The sequence below is a fragment of the Trachypithecus francoisi genome, unplaced genomic scaffold, assembly GCF_009764315.1.
Source record: "Trachypithecus francoisi isolate TF-2019V2 unplaced genomic scaffold, Tfra_2.0 Lachesis_group15, whole genome shotgun sequence".
NCBI lineage: Eukaryota > Metazoa > Chordata > Mammalia > Primates > Cercopithecidae > Trachypithecus > Trachypithecus francoisi.
Window position 1 is genome coordinate 27,265,772 of NW_022681460.1, and position 13,586 is coordinate 27,279,357.

The window sequence follows — 13,586 nt, forward strand, 5'->3', positions numbered from 1 at the left end:
TAACAAAATCTGTAATACTTCTTTGAACTAAATTAGTTTCTTACAGCAAAGCTGTAAGAAGCTCTTTTTTCAGTTGTTAACATGCTTTTAGACTAAGTTCCAAATTCAAAATGAATTTGAATGCCGCCTCCAATCTACACCACTTGCACCTCATCTTTGTTCTTTTTTCTTCCTTTCCCAGACACCTTATATTCTCATTTTATTTCTTCAGTGGACATCCATTAGCACTTTAGTCCCTAACCCAGATTGGTTCGTCAGCACCTCATGCTTGGACTCTTTCTTATTTTCATTGTTTCACTCAACTAGTCCTCTGATTTCCCTGACCCACTTCCCTGATTTCCAAGGTAAAAGCTGACTGATCTGTCAGACCAATTCTAAATCTGTCCATAGTCTTTTTCTCTATGCTATACTCTCACATCAACTCATTATTATGACTCTGTGTTAAAGATATGATCGAATGAAAGGTTACGTTATTTTTCAGGAACTGAATACTTGGTTTAACATGACTCTGCCCTGGACAGCCTGGCCAATTACCCTGACTCCCCTACTTTCTTTCTTTCTTTCTTTTTTTTTTTTTTGAGACGGAGTCTCACTCTGTCGCCCAGGCTGGAGTGCAGTGGCCGGATCTCAGCTCACTGCAAGCTCCGCCTCCCGGGTTTAAGCCATTCTCCTGCCTCAGCCTCCCGAGTAGCTGGGACTACAGGCGCCCGCCACCTCGCCCGGCTAGTTTTTTGTATTTTTTAGTAGAGACGGGGTTTCACCGTGTTAGCCAGGAGGGTCTCGATCTCCTGACTGTTTTGACGAACGGAGGCAAGATGGTGCATTTCCGGGTTTTTCATCACCAACTTTTCCCCGTGTGCGCGAGGATGCAGCTGGCGCCAGGGAAGGTGCAGACCAACCAGGTATGCGCCAGGTGATGTCAATCCGAAGAGATCAAGATTTACCTGGTGGCACCTACGGCGCCTTCCCCCCCCCTCCCCTGACGCGTCCGTGCCCCGCCTATTGCCCTTCCACTCCTAGAAAAGCCACTCCCGGCAGATGCACAGGGCAGGCTTCCTCAGCCCCTACCTTTGTCGGGACTGCATTAGGAACTCTGCCCGAGAGCTCTACTGGGTGACTCTCTCGGCCTCCTTTGCCGGAGGCCAACAGACTTCACCCCCATACCTTTTTCTCTGGAGCTAGATGACCAAAGAATAAATTTGCAGTTTTGCTTTTAGCCTTGCCTACTCGCTGGTTCTTTTGTGCCCGCTCTGGTGGTCTTAGAAAAACAAATCAGTTGGTGCCGAAGACCCGGAGGAGACCCCTCCTCAGGCCTCTAAGGGTTGAGGAACCTCCTCCTGCTCCCACGCGGCAGACGGACCAGGACCTGAGACCCGCTTCCCTCACTCTCACGGCCTTTCTGGGGTAAGTGCCCTTGTCTCCTCTTTACCTCCCTCGGCCAGAAATCCTGCGCAGGTCCGAGGTCCATTTGGAGCCACCATGTGGCTCGGGAGACCCGTTCAGGAGGGAGAAGTCCGCCTGAAGGTAATCTCCATTTTGGCTTCAAGAGCCTCCAGTTTGTCTCTGCTGGTTCCAAAGGACGCTTTGAAGCCAGGCAGGGATCCATTTCCATTTCCATTGTGTCCATTGTGTAAGTAAAGAGGAAACAAACGGGAAACCCCCAGTCCAAATTTCCAAAAAGCACCCCCTTAGGGTGCCTCCTAGCCAACTTAAAAAACCTTACAGCTTGAACAAGACCTTAGGAGGAAGCGATTAATTTTCCTTTCCACTGTGGCGTGATCGACCTCAGCAATTTCTGCCAGCGGCTAGGCAAGTGGTCCGAAATTAATTACGTACAAGGCTTTGGGCCTTATGCTCTCGTCCCGACCTGCCCTATATTCCTCCTTCTCTCCCCTCTCTCTCCAACCCCTCCCTTCCTGCCCAGACTCCTCCTTCCTCCTCCTTATCTACTAGTAATCCACTCGTCCCGTGCCTCCTTCGGGGCCCCCAACTGGCTGTCTTGAGTCCCCTATCTCTGCCCACACCCTCCTACAGTGTTAGCACCTTTGTGAGAGGTGGCTGGGGCAGAGGGGGTAGTCAGAGTACATGTCCCTTTTTCATTGGCCGATCTTTTCAAAATTGAGAAGTGTTTAGGGGATTTCTCAGCTAATCCTACCATCTACATAAAGGAATTTAGATACCTTTGTCAGGCCTATGACTTAACTTGGCATGACCTCCAGGTTATCCTAACCTCTACCCTAAACTGACTGAGGTTCTAACCCAGTATACCCGGTTGGATCCGGCCTCCCCCACAGGGGCCACTATTTTGGCGTCTTATTTCATTTCTCAATCAGCTCCTGACATTGGTAAGAAACTTCAAAAGGTAGAGGATGGTCCTCAGGCACCAATACAAGACCTGGTTAAATTAGCCTTTAAGGTCTATAACTCCAGAGAGGAGACGGCAAGCTCGCCTTGAACAGAAGTTACAGCTCCTAGCAGCGGCTTTACAGCCCAGTTGTAACCCCAGGCCAGAGAGTACACACTCCGCAGACTCCAAGGCTACAAAAGGAGCCTGCTATAAGTGCGGCAAAGCAGGACACTATGCCAACAGGTGTCCGCAAGGTCCCGAGCCCCAACGCAGCCTTGCTATAAGTGCAAGGCATCAGGACATTGGACCAGTGAATGTCCTAACCCTCGTCCACCAGCAACCCCCTGCCCTGCTTGCCAGCAGGGAGGACACTGGAAGTCTGATTGCCCCACCCTGAGAACAGGTGCTGCGTCTCCACGTGACCCCCTTTCCCAGGATCCTGGGAGCTCCTTCCAGCTCCTACATCTAGACGACAACTGAAGGTGCCGAGACTCGGGGACCCCCATCACCCTCGCCGAGCCGCGGGTAACTCTCCTGGTAGCGGGTAAGACAATCAATTTTTTAATCAACAGCGAGGCTACCTATTCTGTTTTGCCGTCCTTCTCTGGACCTAGCCTTCCATCCAATATCTCTGTAGTAGGAGTAAGCGGAAAGCCATCCACTCCACAAAAACTCCACTCCTTAATTGCTGCCTGGCCAACAACTACTCTGCGCACTCGTTCCTCATTCTCAGCTAAAAAGGGCCCCTACCGAAAGCAATCAGTGGAAATCAGTTTGGCTTTCCCCCACTCGCCTCAAACTTACTAAATTTTCTTAACTATCTCATACTCCTCAACCTTGCTGGGACCTTCCTTCTGGGTTTTGCCCCTATTCCAACAAATGCTTCCATTCCTCATTCCTATACTAATACTGTGCCTTATTTTATTCTTCATCCGTACGTCCAAATGCCAACCATGGGCCCCGACCTTGACGACGCCCCTTAACAGCAGGAAGTAGCCAGACAGACCACGGCGCCCCTTATCACTATTACCAATAAAAGGTTGGAATGTTTTGACTAACGGAGGCAAGATGGTGCATTTCCGGGTTTTTCTTTTTTTTTTTTTTTTTTTTTTTTGAGACGGAGTCTCGCTCTGCCGCCCAGGCTGGAGTGCAGTGGCCAGGTCTCAGCTCACTGCAAGCTCCGCCTCCTGGGTTTACGCCATTCTCCTGCCTCAGCCTCCCAAGTAGCTGGGACTACAGGCGCCCGCCATGTCGCCCGGCTAGTTTTTTGTATCCGGGTTTTTCATCACCAACTTTTCCCCGTGTGCGCGAGGATGCAGCTGGCGCCAGGGAAGGTGCAGACCAACCAGGTATGCGCCAGGTGATGTCAATCCGAAGAGATCAAGATTTACCTGGTGGCACCTGCAGCGCCTTCCCCCCCCCCCCCCCACGCGTCCGTGCCCCACCTATTGCCCTTCCACTCCTAGAAAAGCCACTCCCGGCAGATGCACGGGGCGGGCTTCCTCAGCCCCTACCTTTGTCGGGACTGCATTAGGAACTCTGCCGGAGAGCTCTACTGGGTGACTCTCTCGGCCTCCTTTGCCGGAGGCCAACAGACTTCACCCCCATACCTTTTTCTCTGGAGCTAGATGACCAAAGAATAAATTTGCAGTTTTGCTTTTAGCCTTGCCTACTCGCTGGTTCTTTTGTGCTCGCTCTGGTGGTCTTAGAAAAACAAATCACTGACCTCTTGATCCGCCTGTCTCGGCCTCCCAAAGTGCTGGGATTACAGGCTTGAGCCACCGCGCCCGGCCAACTCCCCTACTTTCAATCATACTGAAGATGTTATATAACGAACGTGTTATTAAATATATTTTTAATGTCTGCAAATGCCCTTCCTCTATGGCTGTCAAATCGAAAAAAGTTATCTCAGAATTCTGCAAAGCTTCAGAACAGATAGTCTTCAATGACACACACTGTGGATGCTAAGATTTACCAACTCATTAATTTCTTGGACTGACTGAATTTTTTTTCAAGAAGGCAGCTGTGCACCTCCTGCTGGTGGGTTGATTGCCTCACTGGTGCAGCCACTCTGCTGGTGGAAAGGCCCACGTGTTCCTTAGAACAGTTTCTTCTACTATATGGCCAGAACAATCCTCTGCTCACCCTCCTAATTGGTACACTGATGCAACCATTTATTTATTTATATTTTTTAAGACTGGACTGTGGCAGAGGGTAGGGGACTGGCTTTGCTGTGTTGCCCAGCCTGAACTCAAACTCCTGGGCTGAGGTTATCCTCCTGTCTTAGCCTTCCGAGTACCTGGGACTATAGGCTTGTGCCCCAGCACAGGGTTGATGCAGTCTTCTACACACAGGGCACTACCCTTGCAAATAAAAGTGCCAGATAAAAGAACTGTACAATCTACATTCTAGGTCTGGTTCTATTCCTGATCCAATATGCGATTCTGGGCAAACTGTCTCTAGGCTGGACCTCAGTATTCTAGGAAGTAAAATGAGTGTTTTGGATTATATATTTAATGACATTTCCTGTTCTAAAATTTAAAACCCTCACTCATCTCAAGGTTACCTTTCTGTTTGTCTATGACTTGCTGTCCTGGCCCATTGGCTGTTGAGAGAAGTAATGAGGCAAGTCGGGTATCAGAAACTCAAGGTTTCTAGGAAATTAAGTCCTTGCGCAAGTATGCATTTCATTTTTCTCCATGTAACTTATCCCCACCTAGTGGTTAATAGTTAAAATAGCAACTCATACTTGGAGAGAAAAGGGATTTTATTTATCACAAGCAAATGAAGTTTTCTTAGGGGAAATGATACACGGTGTATATATGTAGGCCATGTGTTTTAACATCAGGTTCAAGATGATGGCTGACAATCCTCCTGTATCCACCCTGCATGATAATTACAAGGGCTGTAGTTACCAGAAAGGCAGAAAAAGAATTTTTAAAAGGTTGTTTCTAGACGCTGCTTTGAAGACCTTTATACCTCAAATGACTAGGAATTTTTTGTGTGCCTTGATTTTTTACAGTTACTTTGAGTAATGAGATTTGAAGACAACTAATCCCTGACAAAATCAGATACCATATCAGAGAACAAGAGTCATTTGTTTAAAGTTGACACACAGGCAGGGCAAAGTTTATTTATTCATTTTTCAATCCTGGAAGGTGTATGCAAAAGGGAACTGTAATACCCGATTGTCTGGAACACACCCCATCTGAACAGTTGAGTGGAGTTTCTGTTTTTCACCGCTTCTTCTCATTTGTTCAGGCTGCCCCTGTGGGCCACGGAACAAGCAGGCTAGTTATAGAGCCTCTGGGAAGTTCAGGAATCTAGGTGAAATTTTGGAAAAAGGCAGTAGCATAAAATAAGGTCCCAGGAAACAGATGTACTACTCAGAATTCTGAAGCATAAAACACCTTGTTATAATAGTTGTGCTTAGGCTTTTTGTTACAGATGAGGATAAAAAAGTGGAGTAGGAATCTTTGCTATTACTCAGAGTCTTCGTGTTTGAATTCTTCTAATACTGTTAGGGCACTTTTGTTAGACCAGTTTTAATCAGAAGCCAACAGTTAAAATTTAGGCCAGGATCTGTGAGATCATTTAAATTCCATGTAATTCACCAATTTGAAGAAAGAGTTACAATAATTTTCACCCAAACTATTACATAAAAGATTCTTTATAAATTAATGATATGACTTGGAATTCACTCTTTTACTTTGTCTTGGTTACGCTTGCTAGAAGTTTATGCATTTTATTGATCTTATCAGAGAATCAGCTTTTGTCACTGTTTATTTTCTGGAGTGCTTTCCCATTTTCAATGTTTTAAATTCATGTTCTTATTTTTCTTATTTTTTTCACTTCTACTTTCTAAATTTAATTTGTTAATCTTTCTCTAGCTTTCTAAAGTGGAATAGATTATTAATTTTAACTTTTTCTAACTTCTTTTTAAATATGTGTATTAAAAGTCAAACATTTCCTTTGAAGCACTACTTTTACTAGCTATAATTTCATTCAAAATATATTTTAGTGCTTTTCAAGGCTTATTCTTTGACCCTAGTTTTATTTAGAGATGTTTTGTTTAATGTCCAAATATTTGTAGATTTTCCAGTCAACTTTCTGTTATTACAATGAACAAGTAAGATAGTTATAGAGTCGCTGGGAAGTTCAGAAGCCTAGGTGAAATTTTGGAAAAAGGCAGTAGCATAAAATAAGGGCTCAGGAAACAGCTTAATTCCACTGTGGTGTGAGAACATACTTTGTCTTAAATCTATTACTATAAATTTGCCATGTAGGGAAATAATAAAAATTTGAGGATCAATTTGTTTTCTCATTTTCATAAAGTTGAAAATGAGAAAACAGGATGGGTTGGGTGGCTCACACCTGTAATCTCAGCATTTCAGGATACCACAGAGAGGCGACTGCTTGAGGCTAGAAATTTGATGCCAGCCTGAGCAACACAGCAAGACCCAATTTCTTCAAAAAATAAAAAATAATTCAGGTGTGGTGGCAGGTGCCTGCAGTTCCAGCTATTCAGAAGGCTGAAGTGGAAGGATTGCTTGAGCCTAGGAGTTTGAGGTTACAGTGAGCCATAATCATGCCTGGTTGATAGAGCAAGATCCTGTCTCAAATAAAATAAAATAAAATGAAAAAACAATATAGAAAATACCTAACACCAAAGGTAGTTATTTGAAAAGATCAGTAAAATAGGTAAACCTCCAGCAAGGCTTACCAACACACACAAATGTAGGGAGAAGACACGAATTACCATTTCACAAATGAAAGAAGGATCATTACAACTGACTTCATGGACACTCAAAGAAGAAAGAGGGAACTGAATAAATGTGTGCCCACAAATTTGATAAGTAGATGAAATGATGAAATGGACCAATTTTTTAAGAGACACACACTAGCAATATTTACTCAAAGGGAAGAATAATGACCTTAATCTCTCAGTATATATATTAAAGAAATTAAATCAAAAATTAAAAAATTAAAGCACCAGGGCAAGATGACTTTTTAGGTGAATTCTATGCAGCAATTAATGAAGAAATAATTATTTGCATTTCTTCCCAAAATAGTAGTAAATACTTCGTAATTCATTTTATGATGCCAGCATCACTCTAATACCAAAACAAGATAAAGACATTGCTGGAGAAAATAACCTAGAGGCCAATATTTCTTGTGAATATAACACAACAGTTTCTTAACAAAATATCAACAAACTGAACTCTACTGGATTTCTGAACTTACTCCAATAGAGTGAGTAATTAAGTAACTGGATGGCAGATCATGAGTCAGATTTCTCATTTATGGAGTGGGAGGTTACAGACCAGCAAAAAATGAAGGCTAGAAAGTCTAAGTTGCAATAGATTAGAATTGGAGACATCAATATGAACTCATGTTCAGCTTAATATAGGTATAGATGGCCATTTATAGCAATATTTATAAAAACATAGGTTAGTATATATACATATTTGAGAAGGTCTAGAACCAATGATTCCCCAGTAGTAATGAACACACCCAGTACTCAGATCTTGGTTTCCAATACCATTTTCCAATACAAACCATCAGGGCTCTTTAGAGAAATGGCTGGTTCTAAGACCAGGACACAAGTCTAAGAGATGAGCCTGGAGCATTATGTGGTGCCAGAAAGCAAGAAAGTGCTGAAAACAAATAAAATATCAAACTAATGCACACACACACACACACACACACAAACAAAAACAAAAAAGCTTGCATAAAACATAAAACACTACAACGGGGTACGTCCACGAGGCGTGAAATCCCACCAAAAGAGCTCTCTATGGCCAAAGCTGGAATAATCTGAGCAGCAAAATAGCATGGTGTTGGAGTAAATGCAAAGTATAAAACAAATATCCATGATTCCACACTGATATAAATAAGTGATTGAATAACTAACTTCCCACACCATCAGTGTAGGCTGTGCACAGCAACTTTCACAGAGAGCAATAGGGAAGGGGGAAAATAATAATTTACATTGGAGAAGTCTGACAAGCACGATCTCAGCCAGGTGATCCCAGTTAACATCAAGAGTGATGTCATGTTCCAATAATAAGTAATGAGACTGAAGCCGTAATGAAAAGCCTCCCATCAAAGAAAAGCCCAGGACCAAATGGGTTCACTGTGAATTCTACCAAACTTTTAAAGAAGAACTAACACCAATTCTACTCCAACTATTCTAAAAAATAGAGGGGGTGGGAACACTTCCAAACTAATTCTGTGAGGCCAATATCACCCTGATACTAAAACCACACTAAGACACATCAAAAAAAGAAAGCTACAAGTCAATAAACAATAGGATGTGTTTTACCTAGTTATGTGCAGATTTACATACTAATCCTCCCCTTTGCAGGATACAATTTCAATTTTTTAATGAACTTAACTACAATAAACATTTCCTTTCTCTCACATAAATGCTTCTATCCATCAGAGGGCCACTCAGGGAAGTTCTTCACTGGGCTACTTTGTCTTGCCTGAGCAAGCAAGGAAATTCAGTGTTTATATTATTGATGGAATGTCTTTGACACTCTTTTAAAAAAGACATCCTACTGAATGAACCTGTTAGCTTTCCTTCATCTAGATTAAAGTTTCTCTCTCTCTCTCTATATATATATATTTTTTTGAGACAGAGTCTTGCTCTGTCGCTAGGCTGGAGTGCAGTGGCGACCTTGGCTTACTGCAACGTCCGACTCCCGGGTTCAAGCAATTCTCCTGCCTCAGCATCCTGAGTAGCTGGAATTACAGGTGCGTGCCACCACGCCCGGGTAATTTTTGTATTTTTAGTAGAGATGGGGTTTCACTATGTTTGCCAGACTGGTCTCGATCTCCTGACCTCATGATCTGCCTGCCTCAGCCTCCCAAAGAGCTAGGATTATAGGCATGAGCCACCATGCCCAGCCTGAAGTTTCTCAACCTTGGCACTATTGATGTTTCAGGCTACATAATTCTTTGTTGAGGGTGGGGGTGCTGCTATGTGCACTGTAGGATAATTAGCCTCCTCCCTGATCTCTGCCCTCTAAACATCAGTAACACCTTCCTTTCCAGTTGTGACAATAGAAAATGTTTCCAGACATTGCCAAATGCCCTCTGATAGGCAAAATTATCCCTAGTTGAGAACCTGATGTTTAGATCAGCAAAGGACTTGAAGGTCATGTGAGGCCCTCTTGAGTTTATGTTCCTGGGGTCTACTGTTTCCAGTAGTCAGTAACTCAACGACAGAGTTTTTACTGTCCTCACTTACCTTGGTTTGTATTGTAGCCAGCAGTCTTCCGTGAGTGGTACACAACGGCCACTATGTTGTGCCCAGAGCTGGTTGATTGAGCTCCCATTCATTGTTTGTGCTCTGTTTGTCCACTACATTTCTACAGAAAATGAGAAGTATTTGTTGTCAAGATTTGGAATACATAGTTAATTGGATCTTCACTGAATCTGTACCTCATCTACCTGTCCTTTGTGTCTTTTCCTTTATGTCAATTCCTTAAGAAAAAACTGTTTTGCTAAAATTTATAGTACAAATAGAAAGACTTTAACTTTGAGTCAAGTTAATGGCCACGCCTACAATGTTACTATGTAAGAGTTTATGTCAAACTAGAAAAAAAGACCTGCTAACAGAACTGAAGGCATTTAGAACAATTTAAACAATTGTAGTAGGTGGCATATAAATGTAACAAAAGTTCAAGAAATATCCTAAAATTTGGTAAATACTTAGCCATTAGGGTTAATATCTTCTTTATTTTATCATAGTTTCAAAATAATATTAACATAAAGGTTAGCACAAAAACATAATATTAACATAATAGTATAGTTTATGCAAGGCATGAATTTGCTTACTATGAAATTCCTAGACAGATAGGCTAACATTAATTTGGCAGAATTTTATAATTATGAACATGCCAACAGCTGTTCAAGCAAACTAAATTATAGTACCCAATATCCTTATGAAATGGTTTGATTCATTTAATTTGTCTAATATTTTTAAATAATAATTATTCTTTTATTTTTTGACATCTTAATTCTCTAAGAAACTATTTATATAATAAATTTACATGTCAAATTTAATGAAGACATAATTGCATCAGAAAAATTTAATAATCCTTGTAGTTAAGTCAACATAATCCAAGTTGAAATATTTGTCTCATATTACAGAGAAAATTTTAATGTCCAGACCATGTTTTGTAAATGGGTTTTATAAATCATTAAGAAAAAGAAATAACAGAAAAATAGTAAACAGAGTGAACAGTCAATCTGAGAGAGAGAAACCTGCTAAAAATAATTTGTAAAGACTGTGGATCTCACTAAAGGAAGAATACAAAAGAAAACAACTAAAATTTTATTTTATCAGGCAAACATTAGAGTGATTTGTAATAGAATTGTTGAGAGTTATTGAGATGTGCAAATTTATTTCATAAGAGAGGTAGTACAAATTAATATATCCTTCTTGGAATTTCACGTGTTAAAGTCTCTCAAAATTTAATTTCAAGTGATATATATTTTAACCCAAAGAAAGTTTTTCTAATGTAGATGCACATGTTTTCTTAAGTAAACATTCATGGTCACCTTTTATGTGCCAGGCACTATGTGAGATACTGGGAATAAAATAGCAAATAATATTTACTTACTGCAGGATTATTTTAAATACAAAAATTTGCAACCAATTAAAATTTCCATGCTAAGGGGTTGATTATACAAACTTACAATGTAGCATTGTGTCAACCTTGGAAGAACAAAATAAGTCTGTAAGAACTGGCATTTTAAAAAAGTTATCAATATCTCTGGATAAAACATAAAGGCTTAAATTATGTGTAAATAAATGTTGACAAACTGTATGATATATTTCCTTTCTGGTAAAAGAAATTTAAACATGCATAGAAAGAATACAGAAGGCTATCTACCAAAATTTTACCACTAAATTGTTAAATTGTTGATTTTGTCTTGAATCATTAGGGTCACTTGCCTAAGTCAATAAATCAATGAATAAGAAAGTAAACTAATCAAGGTTAGATCGTCAAACATTTAACTACCTAATTTTTATATTGTATTATTCTTTACATGTTTTTCCCCAATAGCATGAGCAGAAAACTTCATTAATCAAAACTATTAATGGAAAGACACTAGCGTATAAAAATTCTTATAATTTATTTCAGTGATTTTTACAATGAAGTAAACCTAAAATGAAAAGAACTCCCTCAAAACATAAAATTATGTCAGCCTCTTTATGTTTCCCCTCTCTGCCTTTTACCTGGGACCTGGTGCCTATTTTCTTTAGCTGAATGGTGGCAACATTTGAACACTGTTACTCATTGCCTGCTGGGCATGTGCCCTGATTAGGCATAACCAGGGTTGGTATGATATGCTTAGATAGGCATGGCTAAATGAGACCTCTATGCTGAGACCATATCAGCAGGCTCCACAGTGCCTTTGTATGAAAATACGTCAAAGAAGAAAATAATATCTAACCTTTGATTGCCATGTATGAAAATTATACATATTTTAGAATGTTTTAATTTTTAGAAAGACCTTAATATAAATTAAATAACTTGAGAAATAGTATTAGTGCTAGTAGTGCTTTTCACAATTAATCATATATATTTTTTTACTTACACTCTTGTAAAAAGGACACAGTAATTCTGAGTCTTAAATTACTCCTGCTTCTCTTATTAAAAGAAAAGTAAAACATGTTTAATGTGTTTTCTGGAGAATGGTGAAGAGCTTTTTTAAAGCAGTCTATTTCAGTTTTAGGAAATTAGATTGTCACCATGTGAATGTGCTTATTGGCATGATGGTACATAGTTTTCACATTCACCATTCTCTTGGATCCTAACACTTTGTCTGAAATGAATAAATAAATGATGGTCTAATTTACCACCTGATGATTAAATTCTGGGAGTTCCTGTTCTGGTTAATATCATCATAAAATAATAGTAACATTTGTTCATAAAATATAATTTTATGAATTTGCATTTTTAAAGTATCTAGAGCACAAATATTTAACATGAATGTTAAAACATCTTTAAGACTTTTACATTGCTTTTCTTGCAGTGTGTGAGTGTGGTTTGGTAAGCAGTTTTAAAAAATCACCTTTAAAATTTGTGGTTCATAGCAAAAACATTGAATGAGATACTGAAATGTTCATATGACATCAATAAAAAACTATTGTGTCAAGTCTCAGCAATTCTATTATAAATTAAGAAAATATGTCTTCTGTTTAGCTATTCCAAATCCATGTTTAACCACATACTCACCTAAATCTTGCACAAAGACTTAAACTCTTTAAAGTTCTGCTTCCTCATCATAAAGTGAGGATGAAAATACATCTGTTATCTTAGGAATATTCATTATTTGGGAAGATTCAATATGATAATGTATGTAAAGCACCTAGTATAGGGCCTGGAACATACTGAGTTTTATAGAGAATGCTCTAGTTTATTGTGACTACGGAGTATACTTCTGGAAGTGTGAAATTTCTGGATTAGAGCAACACAGTGTAGCAATGGTAAATGGGGTAGACTTTGCATAGAGATTCATCTCCAATTATAGGCATGGCTTACTGTGTGAAAGCATTTGTGTGTGTGTGTGTGTATGTGTGTGTGTGTGTGTGTGTGTGTATTAACCTGTCTCCAGTAGATGGAATCGATCATTGTCAATATTCAGCCTCATTCTGGTCTATGATTTTTATTACTGCAGATATATTTCTATCTTGTGTTCTAAAAATGTATTTGAAAAGCTTCACCAGTGGAAATTGTAAAACAATTTTTTGGTGTGTAACTTTTATATTTTAGAAATTTTTGGCCATGATTGTTTTCTATCATGAATTTTAGAATCTCTGACCAAGTTCCCAAACGATAACTTTTGGATTTGTTGGGATTGAATTACATTCATCAGTCATTAAATATGCTTCTAAAGTAAAACCTGAACAAGTCAGTGAAAAATTCCAAAATTGGAGTGACATCAGCAAGAGGGCAGAATAGAAGTTCTCCACCTCCACTATCTCCCCATAGAAATCCAACTAGTAACTGCCCACAGACAAGAATAACTGTGGGAAATCCCAGAACTCAGAAGTGAGGCTGAGAGATCTGCTTGGACCACTCTAGTGAGAAAAACCATGTTCAGGGGATCAGAGGAATGGTTCTCTTTGACTGCACCACCCAAATCCCAAAACAGTACAGTGCCACACACAGATAATTCCCATGGACTCATGGTTTCTACAGTGAGAAAAATGAGTTGG